General features: G+C 42.8%; 1 long non-coding RNA gene across 2 annotated transcripts; it reads left to right on the top strand.

Moving 5' to 3' along the window:
• Positions 1 to 688: 688 nt before the first annotated feature.
• Positions 689 to 25,605, top strand: LOC309815379. Of its 2 annotated transcripts, XR_014295855.1 has the most exons (5): positions 689 to 825; positions 1,941 to 2,002; positions 2,301 to 2,574; positions 23,920 to 24,109; positions 24,485 to 25,605. It is a non-coding gene; the product is annotated as an uncharacterized lncRNA (long non-coding RNA). The 2 variants fall into 2 exon arrangements; XR_014295856.1 differs by having other exon boundaries at positions 23,920 to 25,605.
• Positions 25,606 to 26,793: the final 1,188 nt, after the last annotated feature.

Raw genomic sequence — 26,793 nt, 5'->3', positions numbered from 1 at the left:
TTTCTCCGTCACTTGTTGTTACCCTCTTCCTTTTCCCTCCCTTGTGGCCCTCACACCCCGCTGTTACACAGTCTCTTCTCTGGAAGTTGGTTGGGGACAGAGGCCATCTGCCTCAGCAGTGTCAGTGGAAGCAGCACAGGCAGATCCCCAGGGGAGGGACTCAGGCTGAGAGAGAGGAAAGGAAAACATGTTATGAAGCCCCAGGAGCTTAGGGACTAAAAACACCGTGATGGTCTGAAGTTCGTGGGTGTGACTGACATGAGCGTGCTGTCCTTGTGCCGTGTCCACACGGCGTCCACGTGGATTGTTCTGCCCGTCGCGTTGCCTCAGGATCGCCTGCTTCAGTGACAGCCCGAAGCCCTCCCTGCCTCCCTCCATCCTGTTCTTAAGGTCCTTGGTGCCTGACAGTGTGCAGTTGAAGGATTTCTTGTCTCATGGGGGCCCTCCCAAAGAAATAAGTACTGACTTACATGTTTCTTTTCATCCTCTGGGGAGGTTTTACGAGCACAAGAATTACGGTGTCGTGGGGAGCATGTTCCCGGCTGGCTCCAGGCTGCACCTCTCATCCAGACCCTTACATGGTCGGCCACGTTACCCTGCCTGCCCCGCCCTCTGAGTGGGGAGTTCTGGCATAGCTTGCCTGAAAAGGCAATAAACAAAGTCCTGCCTGAAACTCTATAGCAAATACCACAATCAGCTCCCAACCACACAACAAACGCCCCTGGAATCGAAAATAGAAAGTGACCCAAGAAGGCCAAGCCCTTGGCGAAGACTCCACTGAGGAGGCAGACCTGGAGCTGGGCCCTGAGAAAGACAAGTTGTAGGGTAAGGAGAGGCGAGAGCATTCAGGCAGGGGACTGGGGAAGCAAAAGCCAGAGGTGGGGATGAAATGCAGGTCTGGGGAGCAGTGAATATACCAGTTTGGGGCTGAAGTTCATGTGGGTAAACAGGAAGGTAGTACATCCAAGACAGCTGGGAGACAACCTCTACTGGAGCCACCCTTCTTAGGGCATGGGATGGGAGTGAGTTTAGTGCAGAAAATGCAGCTAAAGCTCAGTCATCCAACAAGTCCATTCTCCCTTATGCAGCCACCTCAGTCCTTAGTCCATTTCTGCAGAGAGTGTGGGCTATCAGATTCTCCCTTTTTCCACCAAAAGCAGAGAGATTCCCAAAAGAAGGACAGGAGGCAGCCGTAGCTTCACAGGTACCCCCACCCAGCAGTCTTCCAGTATGTGGCTTGTCCTAACTATAGGAAGCTGGCTTTTTATTCTGAAATCCCTTCTGTGGTCCTGCCCTGCTACTTCCCTTTCTTGGCCACCAACTCCTGGCAGCACCGGCTGTTGAACCAACCAATCCTGAAACTCCCACCTCCCCACTGAGGGGGAAAAAAAGCCCTCAACAAATGTTTTTATTCATCAAGCCAAGTTTACCTGGGTTTAGATTTTCTATTATTTAGAAATAAAGATGGTAATAATTATAAAGGTAAATATAATAGTGATAAAATTAATGTCTGAATGATTCAGTATATTCATATAGTATGGGGGCATTTACAAAATTATTCATGTGGGAAGAAAATTGGACAGCCGAGGACTGGATTATAGTAGGTGTTATTTGTCTGCTCTATATCCTGTATTTTATGAAACCATCTCTTCCTATTTTGCAGTAACCCGGCTCAGTCTCTGTGACTTGGGGTGGGGGGGTGTTCATCTCCCTCTGATAAGCCACCTAGTAAGCCTGTCTTTGATTCCCCAATGTCCAGCGAGGAGCAGTGCACACAGGTGCTCACTGACCACCTAGTGACATGGACTACCTGGGCAGAGTTATGGAGGTGGAAGTGAGACTTCTCTGAGATCCGTGGGCCATTCGGGACACTGGTGGGAGGGTGGCAGCCTAAACTGGTCATATGTCTTTGCTGACCCCAACTCATTTCCTGATAACAGCAGCGTCGTCGTTCTCGCCTAGCCGTGCACGGAACATGCCTTGGAGTCTGTTGGAGTGGAAGGTGGGTTAATGTTACAGTGTTTTTTTCTGCTGGTGCTTCTGGCCAAAATCAGTGAAGACCTTTAAACCATTCTTTTGGCAGCACTCCCCCTCCCCCTTTAGTGAGGATGAGTTGTAAAACTTCATTCAGTATTCAGTCAGCACCTATTATGTGCCATGTGCTGGCAATAAGAGACATTATTCCCCCCCGCCCCGCCCCACAATTGTTCAAAGCTTAACCTGAGCATTACTGCTCTATCCCCAGATAATTCTTCTTCTTAACTCCCAGTCTCTACCACCTATTTTACCCCTATTCCTAGGAGAAACCCTTTGGCCAATAAGAAGACCAGACTAGACAGATCTCCAGACAGGAGGGGACGCAGGTTAACTACCACCTCAGAAAAAAGACAACTCGCTGTGGATTCCACCTGGCCCTAAGATTCCTCTAACACTAGAGGGCAGTCAGGCCCCATAGACCTAAGGAGGTCGGTCCAAGTCTGAATGAGCTCCATGTGCCAGCATCCTCAGACTGTCCACCTGGAGATGAAGTGCTGGCACAGTAAAATAACTTCCAGAAATCCATTTACTTAGAAGGTAAGAACATAGGCTTTTTTTGGATAAGAGGCAGATGAGAGTTTGGATCTTGATTCCACCACCTGCTAGCTGTCTGAGCTGGGGAAAGTGTCTTAACATCTCAGAACTTTGATAAACTTATCCATAAGTGGGTTTCGTGAAATTATATATAAAACACTCAGCACAATATCCAGCTTATGGTAAATCTTCAATAACTGTTAGCTGCACTGTTTACTTTGTTCTGAAGAATAGCTTTCACTTAGTTCTGTACATTGCTATTTTATTTAAAGTCCAAACAGCTCTTCCTAGGAAATGAGGTGGGGACACTCTTAGGAGATAATCTATGTACCAGGCACTATAGCAAGAGCCTTACAGATGATGCCACAGCAATCTGAATGAATTATCTCTATTTTATAGGCACAGAAACCAAGGATCAGAGAGGTTGAATAAATTCCCAGGTCACACGGTTACAAAGTGGCAGAACCTAGATTAGAAACAGATAGCTAGACTTCAAAGCTCTTAACCACCAGGGCAGGCTGTAGCAGTAGTGTTTTCCCAGAAGTTCCTGTATCTTAGCCCAAGGCAAGTTGTAAGGCAGAAGAAGGAGGTTGCCATAGCTACTAACTAGACCCCTTTTCAAGTAATCAGATCCTAGGTCTGCTCCAGTTTTGCAAGAGGAGATGCTTGTCTGGAAACTCTCCTCAACACCTGCCCCTGGAGGGAGCCGACTGCACCTGAATTATTTACAGAGTCCCTAGACATTTGATATAATGAGCAGGTGTGGATGCTTCTCCAACTTTCCCCCAAACATGCCTTTACTGACCCCCTTCCCCTCCCCCTAGTTGCCTATGAGGAAAAAGAAGCATCAGCCTTCCCACACTGTATGTGTGTCTACCTGCTTCATTCTCCATTCCAAAAATTATCTGTAAGAAGTGAACCATTTTCCTTGCAAATCTCAAAATAATGTTGGTTTGAGTTGAAATTGATGGTGTAAATAGGACCCTAGCTAGTAAATGGATAAATTTTTCTACTGATATACAGTTCCTTTTCCTCTATCCTAAGGTTATACAAGTCAAACCTAAAGACTGAGCTTGTCAAAAATATTCATTCTATGGATTTCAATTACATAAAGGAAAAAAAAAACTATGCTTAGAAAAAAGACTAGAAGGAAATATGAAGGTAAAGGTGGCACTTGGCCTATAGTTTTTATACCATAATAGCATATGGAATAACAAAATGGCAGTTATTAATAAATTCAGTGATTAGCGTCATGAGTTTTCTAGGGTCTGTTCCCCACTCACACATCCTCATGTGAGTGCTCACCTGCACCCCTTGCCTGGACAATCCATCTATCGCTTCCTTTCTCTCCCTTCCTATTCATAGGCCAGTAGTGGGGTAACTGTGCAGCTTGAAATTGTCCTGGTAAAGAATTGCTTCCAGGTCTGTTCCTGATCCTATCTAGTCTGTGAGTCTGTGTTGTTTCAGCATCTTTTGTAGTACCCCAATTAGATTTTCATGTGAAATCAAACTGAATCCATTGAATCTTAATAGTATTTTAAGTATATATCTCTTTACAGTGAACTATTTGAAAACAATTAGCCATTAAAAACCTTGTTTGTAAAGAATATTGATTGACATGGGGAAGAGGCTCACTACAAAACGTTGAAGGAAAATACTTGGCTTTACCTCTATCCGTGGTTCCTCCATATCCACAGATTCAACCAACCATGGACTATGTAGTACTGTAGTATTTACTGTTGAAAAACATCTGTGTATAAGTAGACCTGTACAGTTCAAATCTGTATTGTTCAGAGGTCAACTGTAGTTATTCTGGGTCCAGGACAGTAGGACTTCAGCCATATCTGTAATATTTTATCTTCCTTGAAAAAATATTTGAAGCACATATGGCAAAATTTTAAGATTTGGTCTTGATGGTGGGTGCAGTGATGTCTGTTATATATATATATATATATATATATATATATATATATACACACATATATATATATTTATTTTATTTTATTTTATTTTTTTTTTGCAGTACGCGGGCCTCTACTGTTGTGGCCTCTCCTGTTGCGGAGCACAGGCTCCGGACACGCAGGCTCAGAGGCCATGGCTCACGGGCCCAGCCGCTCCGCGGCATGTGGGATCCTCCCGGACCGGGGCACGAACCCGTGTCCCCTGCATCGGCAGGCAGACTCTCAACCACTGCGCCACCAGGGAAGCCCAATGTCTGTTATATTAATTTCTCTGTTTGAATTCTTTCATAATTAGAAAACAACAGTGAAAAGATATTTATTGTTCATATTGACATCTCAACCAAGTTATTTTTGATCAAATTTTCTTGTATCCCTGTTATAATGCCTGGAATAATGTAGGTAAATAATAAGTATTTTCTTTTTGAAAAGAAAAGAAAATAAGAAAAAACTTGGCTTTAAAGAGGTTAGTTAAAATTTCCCAATTATAATATATATATATTTGGTTTGGAAGAAAATGTATCAAAATATTATGAGTGATTCTTTTTATATTTTTATTGAAATATAGTTGATTTACAATGTTATATTAGTTTCAGGTATACAGCAAAGTGATTCAGTTATATATATATATGTGTGTGTGTGTGTGTATGTGTAGACATATATATATATACATACACATACATACACACACATATATATATATATTCTTTTTTAGATTATTTTCCATTATAGGTTATTAAAAGATATTGAGTATATAGTTCCCTGTGCCATACAGTAGGTCCTTGTTGGTTATCTATTTTATGTATAGGAGTGTGTATATTTTAATCCCAAACTCCTAATTTATCCCTCCCGCATCTTTTCTCCTTTGGTAACCGTAAGTTTGTGTTCTATGTCTGTGAGTCTATTTCTGTTTTGTAAATAAGTTCATTTGTGTCAGATTTTAGGTTCTACATATAAGCAATATCATATGATATTTGTCTTTCTCTATCTGACTTACTTCACTTAGTATGATAATCTCCAGGTCCATCCATGTTGCTGCAAATAGCATTATTTCATTCTTTTTTATAGATGAGTAATATTCCACTGTGTATATGTACACCACATCTTCTTTATCCGTTCATCTGTTGATGGACATTTAGGTTGCTCCCATGTCTTGGCTATTGTAAACAGTGCTGCTCTGAATGTTGGGGGGGGCAGTGCATGTATCTTTTCAAATTAGAGTTTTCTCTGGATATATGCCCAGGAGTGGGATTGCTGGATCATATGGTAACTTTATTTTTAGTTTTTTAAGGAACTTCCATACTGTTCTCCATAGTGACTGCACCGATTTACATTCCCACCAGCAGTGTAGGAGGGTTCTTTTTCTCCACACCCTCTATTGTGAGTGATTCTTACTGAGTAGTGGGACTAATAGTGAGTTTTACTCACCATTATACTTTTCTGTTTTCCAAAGTTTCTGTTTTACTACTTGAAATATTTTTTGAATATTTTTCTTATTTTCATAGCTACTGATATTTATTCCTGAGGGAAATTAGTGGTATGATGGTGAAAATAAAATTTGTGATAAGAATCTTTTAAATCTAGAGAGGCTTATTTTTCCATTCCATCCCCCTTTGCAGTCTGTCTTGCAGAGAAGAAATCAAAGCTCAGGGGGCTAAGTCCTGGAACTGGGCCTCTGCCCTGTAGGGGGATTGTGGCCTCAGGGGAGACACTGGACTAGTCAGCTCTAGGGCGCCTCCAGCCCGTGGCTCCCAGTGCGTCTGCGCTGTGTTGCTGCGCCGGTTTCACCCCCATGCTTACAGCCCTCCCAAAGCCAGGGAACGTCAGAAAGCCATAAAGTGTTTCTGCTCCAGGTCCTTCACTGAACTCGAGTTTTCCTTCTCTAACGCACAAATAAGGCTACATCTCTGACTCTGTGTTGCCAGATTCTGTTTCAATGCATACAATTAGATGGTAAATAATTCAAGAGAACGGAAACTGGCAAAGTGGTGTGTGATGTCCAAATAGCTATCTTGTTTACCCTCTGGTGTAAACTTCAGGCTCATCAGCAAGTCGGAGCCCCAGGAGTGGGTAAAATGTGCAAACACAGGAATCTACCTCTTTCCATTCCCTCCCAGCTTTGAAAATTGTTGAGGATAAGAATGCAGTTTCCCAGTGTGATTAAAGTAAAACAGCATGGCTTTGGCAGACAGATTCGGCTGACTTCTCAGGTAAGTCTGAAGTTCCTCCCATGGTGAGCTGGGTGTCCAGAATCTAAAAGCATCCACTTCTCCTTGTAGTGAGGATTCGTGATCCAAAGCTGAGGTCTCAGCAATATTATCATGCATCCTCCCTCTCTTCCTTCTGTGCAGTGAGGGAGATAACCTTTCACCAGGCTCTTCTGAACCTGCCTGTCATTAAAGAAGCAGTCTTAGTTAAGATTCTTTGAGTTACAAGTAACATAAACCACCTCCACCTTGCCTAAGAAGAAAAGGCTAATGTATTATATGGACACAGGGTGCCTCATAAAGCCCAAGGGCAAAAATATTAGAGCTGGCCCACCCTTTCAAGAGACTGAAACTAGCTCAGGCACAAAAGAGAAATTTGTGCCTCAGGTTAGCAAGCCACAGCAAGAGCGAGTGACTGGAATCAGGGATCCCAATATCCCCTCAGCGCTCCTACGCCTCTCCTTTCTGCATGAGGGCTTTATTTCCTCCTGCTGGAAACTGGCATCTTCCATGAGCATGGGACATAGCCAGTGGAAGCTTCCAGACTTATTCTCACAGCTTTGTTTCACCCGCCCCACCCCCCGCCCCCGACCAACCACAAAAATAAAAAGGCTCTCGGCTCCCAGTTCCAGTGCAGAAGGACTCTAGTTGGTCTACTTGGGCCACCTGTCCCCGCTGTAGTGCAGATGTAGAGGAGGGGCCGTGGCATGGTCTGGGTTGATTCAGCCATATATACCTGTATAACCATGCCATGGTCACATCTTGAGATAATTTCATAGGACTTCCTCTTCTGGTAGGATGTAGTATGTAGCAATAATCCAGTGTTCCTGTTGGAACTAGAAAAAACTGGATAAATTACAAAAATCATATTTTTAAAGGCATTGGAGAGGTGTAGCAGCAATGAAGACTAATGAATTAAAATTCTGGAGAGGAAAGAGCCTTTTCTAAGTGAGCTGATAATCTCTGACCATTTTCTTACCTGAGTATATTTGCCAAATCAGAGCTTGACCCGGGCATAAAGTCTTTACTGGGACAAATAAAAACTGGCAGAGCTTCTGATGATCCATGTGATCTGGCATTGGAATCTAGAGGAGCTCTAAACACATGGCCAGTTTTCCCCATGCAACATTTGCTGAATTCTGGGATGCAGCAGGAGAGGCTGGGCTAGAAGTGTCTCATAGCAGAGGGAAATTTCCCACAGACTTGCAGTAGGTAGGAAACAAAGTCCTATTAGAGGGATGAGGACTGCATCAAACATGACGGCTGTCCCCTCAAGACATTTGCTAAATTTTGAAACTGTGTGGGGCAAGAAACCAAAGAGCCTGAGCTCCTAAGAACAGAACTGAATCTTCCACAGGCTCTCAGGGTTGAGAAGACAGAGACCCACCATACTGTCAGTCAAAAGCTTGAGTGGGCTCCCTCCAAGGAACAAGATGACCCAACGTTGGACTGGGACTAATACAACTACCATCCAGCCCCAGCGCAGCTGAATCCCTGACTACATTGAGATGATCTGTCCCTCACCCCATCTGAGAGGGACTTCCCTGGAGGTCCAGTGGATAAGATTCCGTGCTTCCTACCAAACGTAAGGTAGATAGCTAGTGGGAAGAGGCCGCATAGCACAGGGAGATCAGCTCGGTGCTTTGTGACCGCCTGGAGGGGTGGGATAAGGAGGGTGGGAGGGAGGGAGATGCAAGAGGGAAGGGATATGGGATCATATGTATATATATAACTGATTCACTTTGTTATAAAGCAGAAACTTAAAAAAAAAAAAAAAAAAAGATTCCGTGCTTCCACTGCAGGGGGCGCGGGATCCATCCCTGGTCAGGGGACTAAGATCCCGCATACCATGCGGAGCAGCCAAAAAAAAAAAAAAGAGAGAATCATCACTGGAGGAAAATATCATCTACAACCTCTGTGGTTCTTTTATATAATTATGAGACATGGAAAGAGCAGGGAAATATAACTAATAATTAAGAGAAATAGAGAGAATGGAAGCAGACCCACAAATGATTCTGACATTTAGGTTAGCAGACAAGGACTTTATAATAAGTATTATAAACATGTGAGAGAAAATATAGAAAATGAAAAGAACACAATATATGAAAAGGTAAAGAATTTCAGCAAAATTGAAATCTATAAAAAAAGAATCAAATCGACATTCTAGAACTGATAAGTGCAATATCTGAAATTAAGAACTCACTAAATGAAATGCTTCCTTACCAGTTGGTAAATACCTACTGGCCCAAGCCTCCTGAGTTCCTTATCCTCCACCTCCATGGCTATCTGGCCCTCCCTGGACCATCCTGGAGTTCCCCATGATCCAACAACTAAAGAGTTCATTGCTGACCCAGCCAGGGGCTTCCAGAACCCTGCTTTACCACTGCTGCAAATATCCCTTCGGATTGGTTGGTGTCTGTGCTTTCCTATTTGTCAACTACTTTGATGTCACTCCTTGGTACTGTCATTGAAAGTCCTCACCAGAACCAAATGATTGAAGTTGGGGAGAAGGAATCCCCCAAAGGGGGCGATACCAGAATAAAAGGAAAAATGAAAGGACATAAAAAGGGATGTTTGTTCACTATGAGGCTCACTCATAGAGCCAGAAATCTGGAACTGAAGGCTGATATTTGCTGAATTTACATTCTAATTTTCCTCTCCACCATGGCCAGGGAGAATGGAGTGAACTGTGGAGAGGAGACCAAAGGAGGTTGGTCCTCTCCATAACAACGAGGTTGTTATGTTGCTTGGTCTCTGGAATCTGATTGTCTGGTACACTAGTTCATCTCATGAATTGCCCAGGATAGCTGTAGAGACTTGAGTTCCTCAAAGGCAAAATAATCTGGTGAGAACTAACTGCCTTTCGTAGTGTAGGGCAAGAGAGCAGGATTTAGAAACAGACCGTTCTGGGTTCAGATCCCACACCTGCCATTAGCTGGTTGTTTGACCTTAGGCAAGTCGCTTTGCCTCTCCTATTTGTCTCACACGCTGGTAGCAGGCACTGTTGGTTAACTGCCTAACAGTTTCCTCCCTTCTTTGCTGAAAATGGCCTCTTTTTTTTTTTCTTCCCAGAGTGTTTCACCTCTTTCCCTCTCAACTCAGGAGTGAGTCATGCTTGGTCTAGGCCCATTGTAGTAATTCTACTCCCTGGGCAATGGTTGGATTAAACATGGGTGTATGATGACCCAGTTCTGGCCATTGAGGTGAGAGGGGTGATCAACCAGAAGCTTCTTGGAAAGCTTTTCTTGTACTTAAAAAACAGATACAAGGGGATTTCCCTGGTGGTCCAGTGGTTAAGAATCTGCCTTCCAATACAGGGAACATGGGTTCGATCCCTGGTCAGGGAACTAAGATCCCAAGGGCCCCTGGCCCACTAAGCCTCCGCTCCGCGACAAAGAACCTGCACATCACAAAGATAAGATCCCGTGTGCCGCAACTAAAACCCAACACAGCCAAAAATAAATAATTAAATATAAAAAAATAAATAAAAATTAAAAAGAGATACAAAGAAGAGACCATCCCTCTGCTAAACATTGTCATGTTCAACTGGATGCCTGGAAATTCAGCAGCTATTTTAGTCATGAGGTGCTAGCCTAGAGACCCAAGCCAAATGAGCAAAAAGATGGAAAAAACCTGGGTCCCTGATGACATTATCAAGCCTCTGATTTAACCAATCCTGAAGCCGCCCTTGCTAGGGACTTCTTGTTACATATAAAATAACTAATTCCCTTACATTTAAGCTCTTGTGAGTTTGAGATTTCGCTTATGTAGAGTCAAAATCTTCCTGATGAATTCAGGGTTGTTACTGAGGATTAGATTAAGTCATATAATTTAGGTAAAGCACTTAACATAGTTCCTGGTATAAAAAGTGCTCAGGGCTTCCCCGGTGGCACAGTGGTTGAGAGTCCACCTGCCAATGCCGGGGACATGGGTTCGTGCCCCTGTCCAGGAAGATACCACATGCTGCGGAGTAGCTGGGCCCGTGAGCCATGGCCGCTGAGCCTGCGCGTCCGGAGCCTGTGCTCCGCAATGGGAGAGGCCAAAACAGTGAGAGGCCCACGTACCGCAAAAAAAAAAAAGAATGTTAGATATTATTTTTTTACCATGATCATCATCATTATTATTATTTTATTTCACCTTATTGCTTCAGCTCTGGTTATAGGCAGAGAAAATGTCTGGGATTTAAAGATGTGATGACAGGGATGGGGGTGTCAGTGGAAAAGAGGTGAATCCAGGTACTTTGGCTCCTCATCCAGTGGTCCTTCTAACAATGGTTTTAGTTAAGAGTTTTTGTTTGTTGGTATGTGTGCATAAGGCAATAGAAACTGGCATAGGTTAGCTCAAACTAATATACAAAAAAATAGTTTTTTGAAGGCCAGTGAGTGTGTCACCTAAATGAAGAAAGAGATGAACAAAGAAGATTTAGACAAGGAAAGAATTAGGACAATACCAGATACCTCTGCAGCCAGCATCCATGGATCATGTCATTGATGTGACTGTTTCAGAAATGTTCAGCCTCTGCATCTCTGAGATGCAGAGTTCTCAGATGAGAGAGTTTCAGCAAGGTGTCTGCCCTGTAATTAATCAACTATAGCCAAGATGCAGGGTCATATAGATGTTACTAACTGAGGAAGGTCACTCTTTGTTATCAGGACTCTTCTGAGAGAAGGGAGAACCATGGTGAGCCCAAGATGTGTCTCATGCTCCTGCATATTCTTCCAAAACTGCAGGTTTCCACCAACTTTAAATGAAAAGCAGAAGCCCCAAGCCAAATTCTAAGCATGCTCAGAATTCAGTAATGCCAAAGACAGTCTGTTTTCCATGATGACTGGGAAAGGAAGAGGAAAAATTTGGGCAAAGGACTAGACTGGACTGTGAAGTCTACATCTCCTTACTTAGGAGATACAAAAACTGACTTGGAATGTCTGAGCCAGAAGGACCAACGCTGCCCTGATATTTGCAAAAGTGCAAATATTTCTGCATGTACCGTATGTCTAAATGTTTAAAAGCTATAAATCAAGCTATATCCACCGATGTCCCATGCTCCCAGTCAGGCCTTTCTTTCCCCCTATAGCCCACTTCTCTGAGATGTGGAAGTTATAGGAACCAGCTTCTCCCTAGGTTGTTCCAGCTGGATGCCAGAGTCATATGTAGTATGGTTGTGCTGAGACAGGGCAGGGTAGAAGCTGGTCCTGGGCCCAGGACTCCTGGGTGGTGACTGGATGTACCCAGAATAGAGTTAAGGTGAGCAGGTCACCCTTTCCCCACACCTTACTTTTCAGTTTTGGATGCCTCCTGATACTTTAGATACCATCACAGCCAAGGAGCAGGGAGTGGGAAAGGAGGAATGAGCAGGAAGGTGGTTACTGGGGAATGAGTTCTGTCTAGACACGCATTTGGGTTGACTTGAGGGGCCAACTGTACACTAGAGCGGGCGCTCTTTCCCTGACTTCCCAGGGCAGAAGCTGTGATTCTGTCTTCTCATCCCCCACCCCTACCACACTCACTGGCAGCCTCAGCCCTCGTTCTCTGGCCTGAGAGGTCCAGATGGGCCTACACACGTCCCCTCCCTTTATGACTCGATCACTCACTTACCTTTCAGAAAACTTTCCTACGAGAGACCAAAAGAAGAAAAAACACATTGTGTCTCAACATATATGATACGCGAGGCCAAGGGCAGGCCCCCTCTTCCCCTGGTCTGAGGGCAGTGCTAAGAAGGACCTGAGACATTATCTAGGAAGTTGAGTCCACAGAAAGTAAGAGCCTATCAAACTCTACTGGGGTTGGCCCAAAAGGGATCAGGAGCAGATCGGGGGCTCCCACAGTCCCCTTGGCCAATGACGGGATAGTCAGTAAGAATTATAACTTCATTGAACTCAAGCTCCTTAAATATGTTTAAACTCATGAGTTCATACAGCACTTTAAAAAAAAAAAACCACCTCATTTGTCATCTTTTGAAGGCTACTCCAGGAATCAGCCTATTATTTTGAAACTGGTAAATAAAGGGAAAGAAACAGTGTTTATTCTGCAATCCCTTTTCCAACTGTATGTCAGGATAGCCAAATTGTTGGTGAGGGGAAGTTTTTATAGAAATATGCCAGCTAATAAATTAAGAAGACATGAAGCTAAGAAATAAGGTTAGCATATCAACATTTTTACAACTGTTAATGAAATAATAGATCTAGGCAATGATCATCAATGGCTGCTAATGTGAAAAAAAAGGACACTGGACTTCCCTGGTGGCGCAGTGGTTAAGAATCTGCCTGCCGGTGCAGGGGACACGGGTTCGGGCCCTGGTCCGGGAAGATCCCACATGCCGCAGAGCAACTAAGCCCGTGCGCCACAACTGCTGAGCCTGTGCTCTAGAGCCTGCGAGCCACAAATGCTGAGCCTGCGTGCCACAACTACTGAAGCCCTCACACCTAGAGCCTGTGCTCCACAACAAGAGAAGCCACCACCATGAGAAGCCCGCGCACCACAACGAACAGTAGCCCCCGATCGCCACAACTGGAGAAAGCTGGAGCATGGCAACAAAGAGCCAACGCAGCCATAAATAAATAAATAAATAATTTTTTAAAAGCCCTTTCAAAAAAAAAAAAGACATTATATGTCTCCTGATGGAAATACAAAAAACTACCTATGAAGAATTCTTAACAAGCAACAACAACAAAAAAACCTGAACCATCACAAGTAGTCTTTTGATCTAACTACCAGTTTGTAGGAAATACAAGGTTCATGTTAAATGATATAATGGAGAGGCAACCAGCAACATCCCCTGTGGAAAACCCTAGGACAAGAGACCTGGCCCCTGCAAAATGTACATCACAAGCAGAATGTGTGTGTGTGTGTGAGTGTGTGTGTGTTTGTAAGGTGAGTCTAGATTAAACAAAACTTAATATACATATCACCGAATTGTGATATGTATTTTATTTTTTATAGAAGTATAGTTGATTTACAATGTTGTGTTAGTTTCAGGTATACAGCAAAGTGATTCAGTTATGTATATATACCTACTGTATAGCACAGGGAGCTATACTTAATATTTTGTAATATGTCTATGGCCTATTTCTGTTTTGTATGTAAGTTCATTTGTATCATTTTTTTTTTCTTGCTGTACTGTGCAGCTTGTGGGATCTTAGTTTCCCGAACAAGGATTGAACTCGGGCCACTGAAGTGAACGCACCAAGTCCTAACCACTGGACCACCAGGGAATTCCCGAGTATCATTTTTTTTTTATTTTACATATAAGCGATATCATGTGATATTTGTCTTTCTCTGTCTGACTTACTTCATTTAGTATGATAATCTCCAGGTCCATCCATGTTGCTGCAAATGGCATTGTTTCATTCTTTTTATGGCTGAGTAATATTCCATTGTATATATATATACCACATCTTCTTCATCCATTCATCTGTTGATGGACATTTAGGTTGCTTCCATGTCTTGGCTATTGTAAACAGTGCTGCTATGAACATTGGGGTGCATGTATCTTTTTGAAATAGGTTTTCTCTCAATATATGCCCAGGAGTGGGATTGAAGGATCATATGGTAGCTCTGTTTTTAGTTTAAGGAACCTCCGTACTGATCTCCATAGTGGCTGTACCAGTTTACATTCCCATCAACAATGTAGGAGGGTTCCTTTTTCTCCACACCCTCTCCAGCATCTATTATTTATAGACGTTTTAATGATGGCCATTCTGACCAGTGTGAAGTGATACCTCACTGTAATTTCGATTTGCATTTCTCTAATAATTAGTGATGTTGAGCATCTTTTCATGTGCCTTTTGGCCATCTGTATGTCTTCTTTGGAGAAATGTCTATTTAGATCTTCTGCCCATTTTTTGATTGGGTTGTTTGGTTTTTTTGATATTGAGCTGTACGAGCTATTTGTATATTTTGGAAATTAATCCCTCAGCAGTCACATCGTTTGCAAATATTTTCTCCCATTCAGTAGGTTGTCTTTTCATTTTGTTTATGGTTTCCTTTGCTATGCAAAAACTTTTAAGTTTAATTAGTTCCTACCATTTGTTTATTTTTGTTTTTACCTACATTTCTCTAGGAGATGGATCCAAAAATATATTGCTGTGACCAATAGCAATCTTTAGATCCTAATTTATACAAACTCTAAAAAACATTTTTAGGATATAATCATGGAAATTTGAACACTGAATTTACATTAGATGATATTTAAGGAATTATTGTTCATTTTTTAGGTGTAATGATGTTGTATTTACAAAGTACTTATCTTTCAGGGTGACATATTGGAATATTTGTGGGTAGAATTATACAATGTCTGAGACTTGCTTCAAAATAATTTGTGAGCAGGTTTAGAAGTCAGTTGGGTGGGAGCATAGGAAAGCTAGATTGGCCATGAGGGATGATTCTTGGGTTCCCATGTTCCCATGGGTACATGGGAATTTATTTTATGTTCTCCTTGCACTGTGTATGTTTGAATCTTAATGAGCACTTAGGAGGTACGTGCCAGCACTGAGGATCTTGAGATGAAGCAGGCACCATCCCTCCTCTAGAGTGTCTTACAGCCCGGTTCCCAAACTCTTATCACTGAGCACCTCTTCTGTTATTCTTTATCCTGGAAAGCCCCATGTTTAAATGATTCTGATCACTAAATAAAGGTATTATGTAATAATTTAAAAATACTATATCTTTGTATGGTGTATATATATATATATATATATATATATATGTATACACACACAACGGAATATTACTCAACCATAAAAAAGAATGAAATAATGCCATTCGTAGCAGCATGGATGGACCTGGAGATTTATCATACTAAGTGAAGTAAGGCAGACAGAGAAAGATAAATACCATATGGTATCACTTATAGGTGGAATCTAAAATATGACACAAATGTGTCATAAAAATAATATATTAAACAAAATAATTTTGGGATGGGGAAACACTACTACAAAATAGAAATAGACTCCAGACATAGAAAACAAACTTATGGTTACCAAAGGGGAAAGCGGGGGATGGATAAATTAGGAGTTTGGGATTAACATATACACACTACTATATATAAAATAAACAACAAGGACAACATTGTAAAACAACTATACTTCAATAAATAAAAAAATAAAATACTGTATCGTTGGAGTGCTTTGAAATGTCCAAACATTTCTTCTAAACATTTTCTTCTAAAAGGGAGTCTTGGCTGGGAACCCCAAAGTTCTCCAGCTATAAAATTTTATGGAGGTGAAAATGAGGTAGACAAAGAGACTGCCAAGTCATCGGCTGGCAGAAGTGGGACTAGTGCCTAGTTCTCCTAAGTCCACTACTTTTTCCAGTGCATCGTCAGCTGAGCGTCGGAGGTGTTTTTGGAATATGTACATTATCTAGTTTGCTGTACTAGAAACAGTCATATATGAGCCTGTCACCTTTTTTTTTTTTTTTTAAGGCTCACCTATGCCAGTTTTTTCAATTTTCCCTCATAGATTTTATTTACTCGCCACCTTCTGGGACTATTCCAAGGCTGTCTGACACATTACCAGTTTGTTTCAAATTTCCCTCTATGACAGGTTTCTTAGCACTTATTTTCCTCACCCCTCTTCAGTTAAGAGTGGAACTAAGTGAGGAAGTCAAGCACAGTCAACTCTTGGTTATCTGGGGGCAGGTTGGCCAATTTTCTGTCAATCATGGTAAAAACAAAACAAAAACCCCCAGGGCCACCACATAATAGGCATAGAACGGCAATCAGTAGATGGCCCGCTGATTAACTTTGATGTTAGAATGTCCCTCCTTTCACCAGTCCCACAGTGTGTGCAGGTTAGTTTACGGAGAAATGTCTGTATGTGGGAGTTTAGTATTTTATTTCGGATGCTTGTCACAAACACTTTTACTGAAATTTTCCAGTGTTAAAGGGAACCTCAGTGATGCTTCAATTGCAACCTCTTCTCCATCAAAGAAGATTTTCCTGTCAAAATGGCAGAACCAAATATCCTCCCAAGCCTCTATCTAGCTGACAGTGTAGAGCCAGTAACCAACCTCAGTTGCCAGTGTTCTCATATTCAAGATTGAAATCTTTAAAAGTGCTTTTGGATGGTACTGTGGTCAACTCTTGTCTCTGTTGGGAATTATTTGGTTTCCTTCCTGAATTTCTATCAAGGAGAAAAAGAGGCTTGATCTGCCCCCAGCAAGAACAAGAAGTGGCTTTCACAGCAGCTGATTGGAATGGAAAACCAGGATCAGATCCACCTCCAAAAAACTTTCACGTGAAAAGGGATGAAGTTTCAGTTATCTGCTCCAATTCAAGAAGTTCCAAAAGCTTCTTGAAAATTCATAATTTCTTATTTAAATTAATGAAAGAAGAAACACGAACTATAAGTAGAGCCAACTTTTGTCATTGATGCACTCAAGTGTCCAGGAGAGTCTTTGAACCCCAGTGTCACAGTTTAAGAGCTGAGTATAGGAGTAACTCTCAGAGCCATGAAAGTCCCTCAGGACAGGATGCTCCATCATCCCCCAGCCTGAGTGCTTGGCCTCAATTCTTTCTTCTGATGTTCCCAGGACACCTCACAAGTCAACCTACTTATCACCCTGCTTCCCTGATTTTCATGCTTTACCTCCAACCTAGAAACTCACAACTGCATATTATATAAGCTTAGCAAACTGGATATCAAAGAGAACTACCACCATTGGATAAAAGCTATTTGGTACAAGACCTAGAAAAAAATCCTAATTAATGGCAAAATATTTGAAGGATTTCCATTAAAGTCAGGAACAGTACAGGCAACTCACTGTAGTGTACTAACGCAGCGGACAAGGAAAGGAACGGGAAGCATACATATAGGTGAGAGGGAAAGAGAGCTTCCTGTTTCCCCTCAGTCCTCACTGCTGATGGCTTCCTTTCCAGCCTTGATTTTACCACTCAGTTTGTGGCAAGGAGTGATGGAAAATGGCCTGTAGCTTAAGATGCCTATGTGGTGATACAATTAGCACTCAACCGATTTTACTGTTACTAGGTTGATCATTTCCTCTCATCTATCTGGAGCCAAGGTAGGAGGCAGAATAGAAAAGGAAAATCAAAAAAAAAAAAAAAAAAAAAGAACTTTACTAAAGTTTCCATGAGAGAAGACAGGATGTAAGAAAGATAGGAGGAAAAACAAAAAGCAAGAATTGAACAAGAAGGACAAAAAAGAGAAACAGAGAATGGACATGTGGATGGATGGACAAGTAGCAAGGGGTAGGATGGAGAGGTAGAAGCCTGAAGCGGACAGTGAGCAGGAGAAAATGGGAAGAAATAAGAGCCAGGAAAACATCTGGACACAGGGCTTGAAGCCTTATCTTGACTGAAGGAGCTTGGGGGTGTCAGAGATGGAGCTGGGTTAGCAGGAGGATTTGGCTGGGAAAGAAAGCGTGCAGAGGCATGGAGAGCTGTTAGGTCCAAGGTAAGGTTTGGGGAAACTCCAAGTCCTTAGAGATGTGCCAGACACTCTGCTAAGTGGTTTACATCCACTGTCTCATTTAATTCAACCCTTACACTAACTCTGTTAGGTAGGTGCTCTTATTTTTTTCCCCTGTACAGATGAATGAAGAAACTGGGGTTCAGAGAAATTAAGTATTTTGCCCAAGATCTGTCATTTAACAATAAGTGGGCTGGGATTCAACCTGAGGCTGCTGATTCTGGAGCCCTGGCTGGGTAACGTTCAGCTTCGCTTCTCCAAATTCTTATCTGGCTTGACCCAGTTTACCACCCAAGATTGGGTGTATTCAGGGTGGTATGGGAGGGGTTGCTATGCATTTTGTAGGTAGGGAAGAAAAATTTTCTCAGACTAGTGAAATTACAGATGCCAGTGCTCTAAAATCCACGTCAAAAGAGGAGCCTTTGGAGAAGCTGTGGTTAATTAGTCCGGAGGAGAGAAAGGTGGGACACTGGATATTTGAGGGACTGACTTGGAAGTGGTGGTCATCTCCAGAGTCATTCCAGAGAGGAGACCCATGGGTGTGACGGGGAGGTGATTACAGTTCAGTCTTGGGTCAGACTTTCAGTCAAGGCTTTCTAAAACTGGGATGAGCTGCTTCCGGCTGCCGAAGCTCCCCATTACTGAAGGTGTCCATCGTTCATTCATCCATTCGTACAGATTTCTGTGGAGGATCCACAATGTGCCATCTGTATTCTAGGGAGACAAATATGCTCACTACTCTCCTGGAGATTGCATTTTATTGGGGAAAACAGGCAATAAACAAATATAGAGACAAATAATTATATAAACTACTTATAAATCATGACATGGGTTATGAAGGAAATAAACAAGGGTCTGAGATAGGCAATAAGGGAGAAAACTGGAGTGGGTCTTGTGGGTGCTCCGCTGAGGGTTCTCTGGATCCCATCATGGTTACTGTGTGCCAGTCCCCCAGCATCTGTGCACTTTTGCTGTAAGAATTGACTCCTGTAACTTAGTTTCAAGGAGAGCCCTTGGGCCACTGGAGCTCTTTACCTGCATGCGCAGAGAGTAACCCCTAACTGCCCTTAGCCCAGGACTCAGTCAGTAGAGCAGGAGTGTGAAAGCCCAGAAACAACGTACGGGGTGCGCTGCAGCCTTCTAGGCTTCTTCCTTTAGTGTCTTCCGCTTGCCTGTGCAGCTTCCCTTACTCCCTTACCAGTTTCTCCTGGGGCACTTTTAAAAATAAAACACTTGCTTATGAATTCTTGTCTTGGGGTTTGCTTCTGGGGAACTCAACCTAAGATGAGGAGAGAGTCATGATGTGATTGACATTTTAAAAGACACCCTGGTTCTGGGGGAGAATAGACTGTGAGATTGCAAGCGTGGAAGTAAGGGGACCAGTTAGGATCCTAGCAGTCTTGGTGAGGGAAGAAGGCTTGCTCTAGGAGGATGCCAGGGGTGATACCAGGGAGAGGAGAGATTTTAGATCTCAACAAGAATCAACAAGGTTTGCTTGGAAATGACTGAAGGAAAGGGAGGAATCCAGAATGTCTCCTAGATTAGACGAGGAGATATAGGGATATTATGGATAGAAATCCCCTCATTGAGTGGGAAGTAGAACTAGGTGAATTCAAAGCCATGTATCCATTGGAAAATCCACTTGCAATGGCTTGATTTAGCAACCAAACAAAAGATGGGAGCTAGAGATGGCTACACATGAGAATAAACGTAAAAGCACAGGGAGTGTTCATAGACTGGCAGGTAGCTTGCAAAAATCATTAAAGTAGCTCAAATTTCTTTTGAGTTCCCTAATGTAGAGTGTTTCCATTTCATGCTCCTATGGCTCCCTACCCACTTGGATCCAGGCCATACCTGGCATTGTGACATGTGCTGGGCCTTTCTCTAGGAGGAAAGTGTGTGTGTGAGAATCATGCAGACTTCCTTGGTTTGGCTAATCCACGCTCTTGCTGTCTGATCACCTTGCCTTTTTAAAGAAAAGATGCTAAGCTGCTGCTGTCATTGCCGTTGTTATTATTATCATTGCTAAGCGCTTAGTATGTGCCCGGCATTTTGCTTATCGCTTTGCATATATAATCTCATTTACCCTTCACAACAACTCTTTCAGGTGGTGCTTTTGTATTCTATTCTCCTTTGGGGGCTGAAGCCATCACAGCTCAGCTACTTGCCCAAAGTCTGAGAGTGGCTAAATTGGGATTTGAACCAGAAGTCCCATTCCAGATCCTAAGTACTCAACCAGTATGATTAAACTGACTGAAAAAAAGAAAATACTCTCAGGGGAGCCTGAGCACTTCCTCCGCCTACACAAAACTCTAGTCATCCCAGGGCTTTGGGGCTGATTCATACTGTCCCACGCGCCACAGCCTCTCGGCATCCACGCCCACCGCCCTCTGTTCCTGTCCAATGCCAGCGTCCCAGTTCTTCATGGCACCCAGATAGCTCTGCTCTACAAAACAGACCTCCCTGATTTCTTCCTTGGGTTTCTAGTGAAGGATACAGGCTCTTGAAAAAGTCCATCTCTCTGGGGTTCCGGAGTTTCCTTAGAGTCCATCCCAGAGTACCTTGCTTAGAGGCACTTAGATCCATTCAACTCATGTTTCCCAGCAACTGCTTTGTGCTAGACTCTGTGTCTGGCAATGAAAGAAGGAAAAAAAGTAAACAATCTGTATCTTTGGCTGTAAGGAAATCACAGTCAATGTCAAGCATGTTGTCTAAGCAACACATATCTAGAAAGCTGAATACTCCCAATTGTCTGGAGATTTCAAGGGCCTTTTTCTAGTTTAAAGGGGTGGAGGGGGGCTCCCCAAAGCCAGAAAAGATTCCTGCCACACGTGAAAACAGCTTAAATGTCCAATAGTAAAGGGTAAGCTCACTGATATACTATTCCACAACACAAAACATTCTTAAAGGACTTAGAAAGAATTCTGAATCACATGGGTTTCATAATATATTTTTGTGAAGTGAAAAAAAAAGTAATACAACATTTTGCAAATAGTGATGCCATTTACATGAAAAAAAGATACATGGTGTGCATGGTTAATAGTGATTATCTCAAAATAGTGAAATTCCTGGTGGATTTTGTTTTCTTCTTATGATTGGCTTGAAAGTTTTGATTTTAAAATAATTTATTTAGAAGCCTATCTGCAAAGACTACATACTGTATCATCCCAACTATATGACATTCTGGAAAAGGCAAAACTATGGAGACAGTTAAAAGATCAATAGTTGTGACTTCCCTGGTGGTGAAGTGGTTAAGAATCCGCCTGCCAGTGCAGGGGACACGGGTTCGAGCCCTGGTCCGGGAAGATCCCACATGCCACGGAGCAACTAAGCCTGTGCACCACAACTACTGAGCCCGCACGCCTGGAGCCTGTGCTCTGCAACAAGAGAAGCCACCGCAATGAGAAGCTCACGCACCACAATGAAGAGTAGCCCCGCTCACGGCAACTAGAGAAAGCCTGCAACACAGACAAAAACAAACAAACAAACAAATAAATAAATAAAATTTTAAAATAAATCAGTGGTTGCCAGGGGTTTGGGTGGAGGGAGGGAGTAGGGAGGGAGAAATAGGTAGAACAGGAAGGATTTTAGGGCAGTGAAACTACTCTGTATGATATTGTAATGACGGATACATGTCATATATTTGTCAAAACCTATAGATTATACAACACAAAGAATGAACCCTTCTGTAAACTATGGACTTTAGTTAATAAGAATATATCAATATTGGCTCAGTTGTAACAAATGTACCATACTAAGGCAAGATGTTAATAATAGGGGAAACTGTGTGTATGCTGGGGGGCGGTGAGAAGGTATATGGCAGCTCCCTGTACTTTCTGCTCAATTTTTCTGTAAACCTAAAACTGTTCTAAAAAATAGTCTATTAATTAAAAAACCAATCTATTCTATATTTCAAATGTGCAGAAAAATACAGAGAATATAGCGAACACATTTATTCACCACGCAGGTTTAATAAGCCTTAAGATTTTGCCATATTTGTTTTAGATTATTGTTTAAAGAAATAACAAATTACAGAAACAAAGCCTCTTTGTATCACTCCCATTTAATTTCAACCTCTTTCCTCCCTCACCAGAGAAAATTCCTTCCACCCATTTTTCTATACTTTTTTTTTCTTTTTCTTTTGCGGTACGCGGGCCTCTCACTGTTGTGGCCTCTCCCGTTGTGGAGCACAGGCTCTGGAGGCGCAGGCTCAGCGGCCATGGCTCACGGGCCTAGCCACTCCACGGCATGTGGGATCTTCCCGGACCGGGGCACGAACCCGTGTCCCCTGCATCGTTAGGTGGACTCTCAACCACTGCGCCACCAGGGAAGCCCTTTCTATACTTTTTACATGTCTGTCAACATTAACAATATATAATATTGGTTTTTATATTTTACTTCTCAAAAATGGAATTACATATTTGACTCTGCAATTTATCTTTTTTTTTTTTTCTTTTTGTGGTACGCAGGCCTCTCACTGTTGCGGCCTTTCCCGTTGCGGAGCACAGGCTCCGGACGCGCAGGCTCAGCGGCCATGGCTCACGGGCCTAGCCGCTCCGCAGCATGTGGGATCTTCCCGGACCGGGGCACGAACCCGTGTCCCCTGCAAAGGCAGGCGGACTCTCAACCACTGCGCCACCAGGGAAGCCCTGCAATTTATCTTTTTATTAATCTTACCTAAAAAAAATATTTGTGTTGATACATGAAGCGCTAGTTCATTTATTTTAACTGCTGTAGAGTGTTCCATCTTTTGGATATACCACGATAATGAAAAGTTTTAAAATAATGTTTTGGAGCATATGTAGATATAGGGAAGTACTCAAGATATTAGTGAGAAAAAAAGCTTTACTTACAATATGACAGGGCTTCCCTGGTGGCGCAGTGGTTAAGAATCCGCCGGCCAATGCAGGGGACGTGCGTTCGAGCCCTGGTCCGGGAAGATCCCACATGCCGTGGAGCAACTAAGCCCATGCACCACAACTACTGAGCCTGTGCTCTAGAGCCCACGAGCCACAACTACTGAGCCCGCGTGCCACAACTACTGAAGCCCACGCACCTACAGCCCGTGCTCCACAGCAAGAGAAGCCACCACAGTGAGAAGCCCGCGCACCACAACCAGTAGCCTGCACTCCCTGCAACTAGAGAAAGTCCACGTGCAGCAACAAAGACCCAAGGCAGCCATAAATAAATAAATAGATAGATAGATAAATAAATAAATAAATCTGTTAGAAAAAAACTTTACTTACAGTATGACACAAAACACATACATACAAAATAAAATGCTGCAATGGCAAATACAAAAACGTTAACAGTGTTACTTTTGGATTGTGGGATTATAGATAGTTTTTCATATTTCGTAAACCTTATACAGTGAATAAGCATTGATTTTATAATTTTTTAAAAAGTAAGACTAAAAGCATGCAGTTCTACTAAAAAGTAAGACTAAAAGCATGAGTTTGAGCTATGTATCCCACAAAATTACCCCCTCCCTCCCCACCTGTGTTGGTAGAGCCCCTGGACACTCTGTAAACTGCCCTGCCCCGTGTCACCCCGTCCTCTCACAGGTGGGCAGCAACTGGCCCTGTGGCTCCTGTCCCAGTAGCCATATCCTCCTGATCACCAACAATGAGCTGGTTTCTGATGCCTGACACCCGCAACGCAATTATGGGATTGGCTATAATTATGCTTGCAGCAGTATTATAGGATTGGATATAAATATACTTGCTACATGTTAAGAGAGTTTATTTCTGTTCACAGTTTACCATCTGCCTGCAGGGGCACAGTTTACCCCTTCCTAGCGGAGAGGCGGAAGAGCACTATCAAAGCCAGAGGTGAAACAGGAGTCAGATTGGAAGCTTTGAATAATCAACCTTGAAAAATCATCTCTACATGTGTGATGGAGCCAGAGTGTCAGGAATCACAGGAATGGGGCAGCAGGTTTTACCAGGTCTGTGTTGTTCTTTTGCTGCTCTGAGTGTGGAATGGAGCTCATTCAGGCTCGTGCAGAAATTCCTAAGTCACAGCACTCCTGAGGTACACACATTCCCCACCTTCTGCCTTGACCTCCCTCTCCAGCTCAAGTCCTACATCTCCACCTGTCTGATGAGTGGTTCCATCTTCCTGTCCTACTGTATCACCAAACTAAATTCAGAACGATTTCTTCTTAGACGCTCAAATTTCGTCTTTATCCTGACTCCTCTATTTCTCTTAATGACAGCACTATGATCCTAGTCATCTGGAGGCGGGGGAGTCATCTTTGGTAACCTTTCACTTAGGACCTTGTATCTAAGCAGAAGGCAAGTTGTGCCATGTCTTCCTTTAGGAATTCAGTTCCCAGATCTAGCACAGTTCCTGGCTCTCAGTGGTGAATATTTTTTGAATGAATGAACGAGAAGATGAACGAAATGTTTCTTCTTTTCGATTGCCCATGGTCACCTCCCAGCCTTTATTACCTCACACCAGGACTACTGAAGTAATCTCTCAACTGGTTGTTCTGCCTTCCGTCTTTCTCAGCTTCAGTCCATCCTGCTGTTGCCACCTGACGGGTTGTGCTTACATGCCACCTCCATCACACCACTCCCCTGTTTAAAAGCTTTTGGTGACTCCTCACTGGCTACCAGATAAAATTCAAGATCATGACCTTAGCTTCCAAGGACACTACACTCTAGCCTCAATTAATATCTCTAGCTTTTTGCTTAAAACTACTCACATTCCTGGGCTTCCTGGTGGCAGAGCGGTTGAGAATCCGCCTGCCAATGCAGGGGACACGGGTTTGAGCCCTGGTCCAGGAAGATCCCACATGCCGCGGAGCAACTAAGCCCATGGGCCACAACTACTGAGCCTGCGTGCCACAACTACTGAAGCCCACACGCCCAGAGCCGGTGCTCTGCAACAGGAGAAGCCACCGCAATGAGAAGCCTGCGCACTGCAACGATGAGCAGCCCCCGCTCGCCACAACTAGAGAAAAGCCTGCACGCAGCAACGATGACCCAACGCAGCCAAAAATAAATTAATTAATTAAAAAAAAAAACTACTTACATTCCTATACCCTCTGTACTCTTCTCATGAATCTTGGACCCCAATTCCTGCAGGACACACCCCCTTAAGGGGTTAGATTTTATGTTAACCTGTCCCTTCCCCACTTGCCTGAGCCAAACCATTCCAGTTAGGCCCCCCAAGGGCCAAATGGGCTACCAAACAGACAGAGCATGAGACCCTGCCAGGCAATGTCATGACACTGTGGAAAAGGCCTGATTGGAATAAAAAGTAGGTTATAAAACAGCATGTATCACACGGAATTATTTTTTAAACAACTTTATTGGAATATAATTGCTTTACAATGGTGTGTTAGTTTCTGCTTTAAAACAAAGCGAATCAGCTATACATATACATATACATATATCCCCATATCTCCTCCCTCTTATGTCTCCCTCCCACCCTCCCTATCCCACCCCTCTAGGTGGTCACAAAGCACTGAGCTGATCTCCCTGTGCTATGCAGCTGCTTCCCACTGGCTAGCTATTTTACATTTTGTAGTATATATAAGGCCATGCCACTCTCTCACTTCGTCCCAGCTTACCCTTCCCCCTCCCTGTGTTCTCAAGTCCATTCTCTATGTCTGTATCATTATTCCTGTCCTGCCCCTAGGTTCTTCAGAACCTTTTTTTTTTTAGAGTCCATATATATGTGTTAGCATATGGTATTTGTTTTTCTCTTTCTGACTTACTTCACTCTGTATGACATCCACCTCACTACAAATAACTGAATTTCGTTTCTTTTTATGGCTGAGTAATATTCCATTGTATATATGTGCCACATCTTCTTTATCCATTCATCTGTCGATGGACACTTAGGTTGCTTACATGGACTTATTTTTAAAATAATTCTGCATGGTGGGAGAAATTTTGCAAGATAAAAATAAAATTTATTAGAGATGATTTAAAAGTTTTTCTTGGGACTTCCCTGGTGGCTCAGTGGTTAAGAATCTGCCTGCCAATGCAGAGGACACGGGTTCGAGCCTGGTCCGGGAAGATCCCACATGCTGCGGAGCAACTAAGCCCGTGTGCCACAACTACTGAGCCTGCGCTCTAGAGCCCGTGAGCCACAACTACCGAGCCCACATGCCACAACTACTGAAGCCAGCGCACCTAGAGCCCGTGCTCCGCAACAAGAGAAGCCACCACAGTGAGAAGCCTGCGCACAGCAACGAAGAGTAGCCCCCGCTAGCTGCAACTAGAGAAAGCCCACGCAGCAACGAAAACCCAATGCAGCCCAAAATAAATAAAATTAAATTAAAAAAAATATATATATATATACTAAAAAATGAAACGTGTGTGGCCAACGTATTAAAAAAAAAGTTTTTCTTTTTGCTTATCAATGGTTTCCAATTTTTTCACAATGATCATATCTTCCTAATAGACTGTTTAAGGGAAAATAAACTTAGTGGCTCAAGAAATTATGGAATTAAAAAAATCACTCTATATTTTGTGTTTTATAAATGTGAATTACTAAGACAATCCTTTTGTGATTTGCTCTCTTGGAAAGTTCATAATGCTGTTCCTTGCTAATTACATCACCTGTTACAGAGGGTGGTTTAGAAACACAGAAGTTAGCGTTTTCTTACAAAACTGA

Source organism: Mesoplodon mirus (genome assembly GCF_964341445.2).
Source record: "Mesoplodon mirus genome assembly, chromosome: 2".
NCBI lineage: Eukaryota > Metazoa > Chordata > Mammalia > Artiodactyla > Ziphiidae > Mesoplodon > Mesoplodon mirus.
Note: the sequence above shows the minus strand (reverse complement) of the source record. Positions and strands in the feature narration are given on the sequence as shown.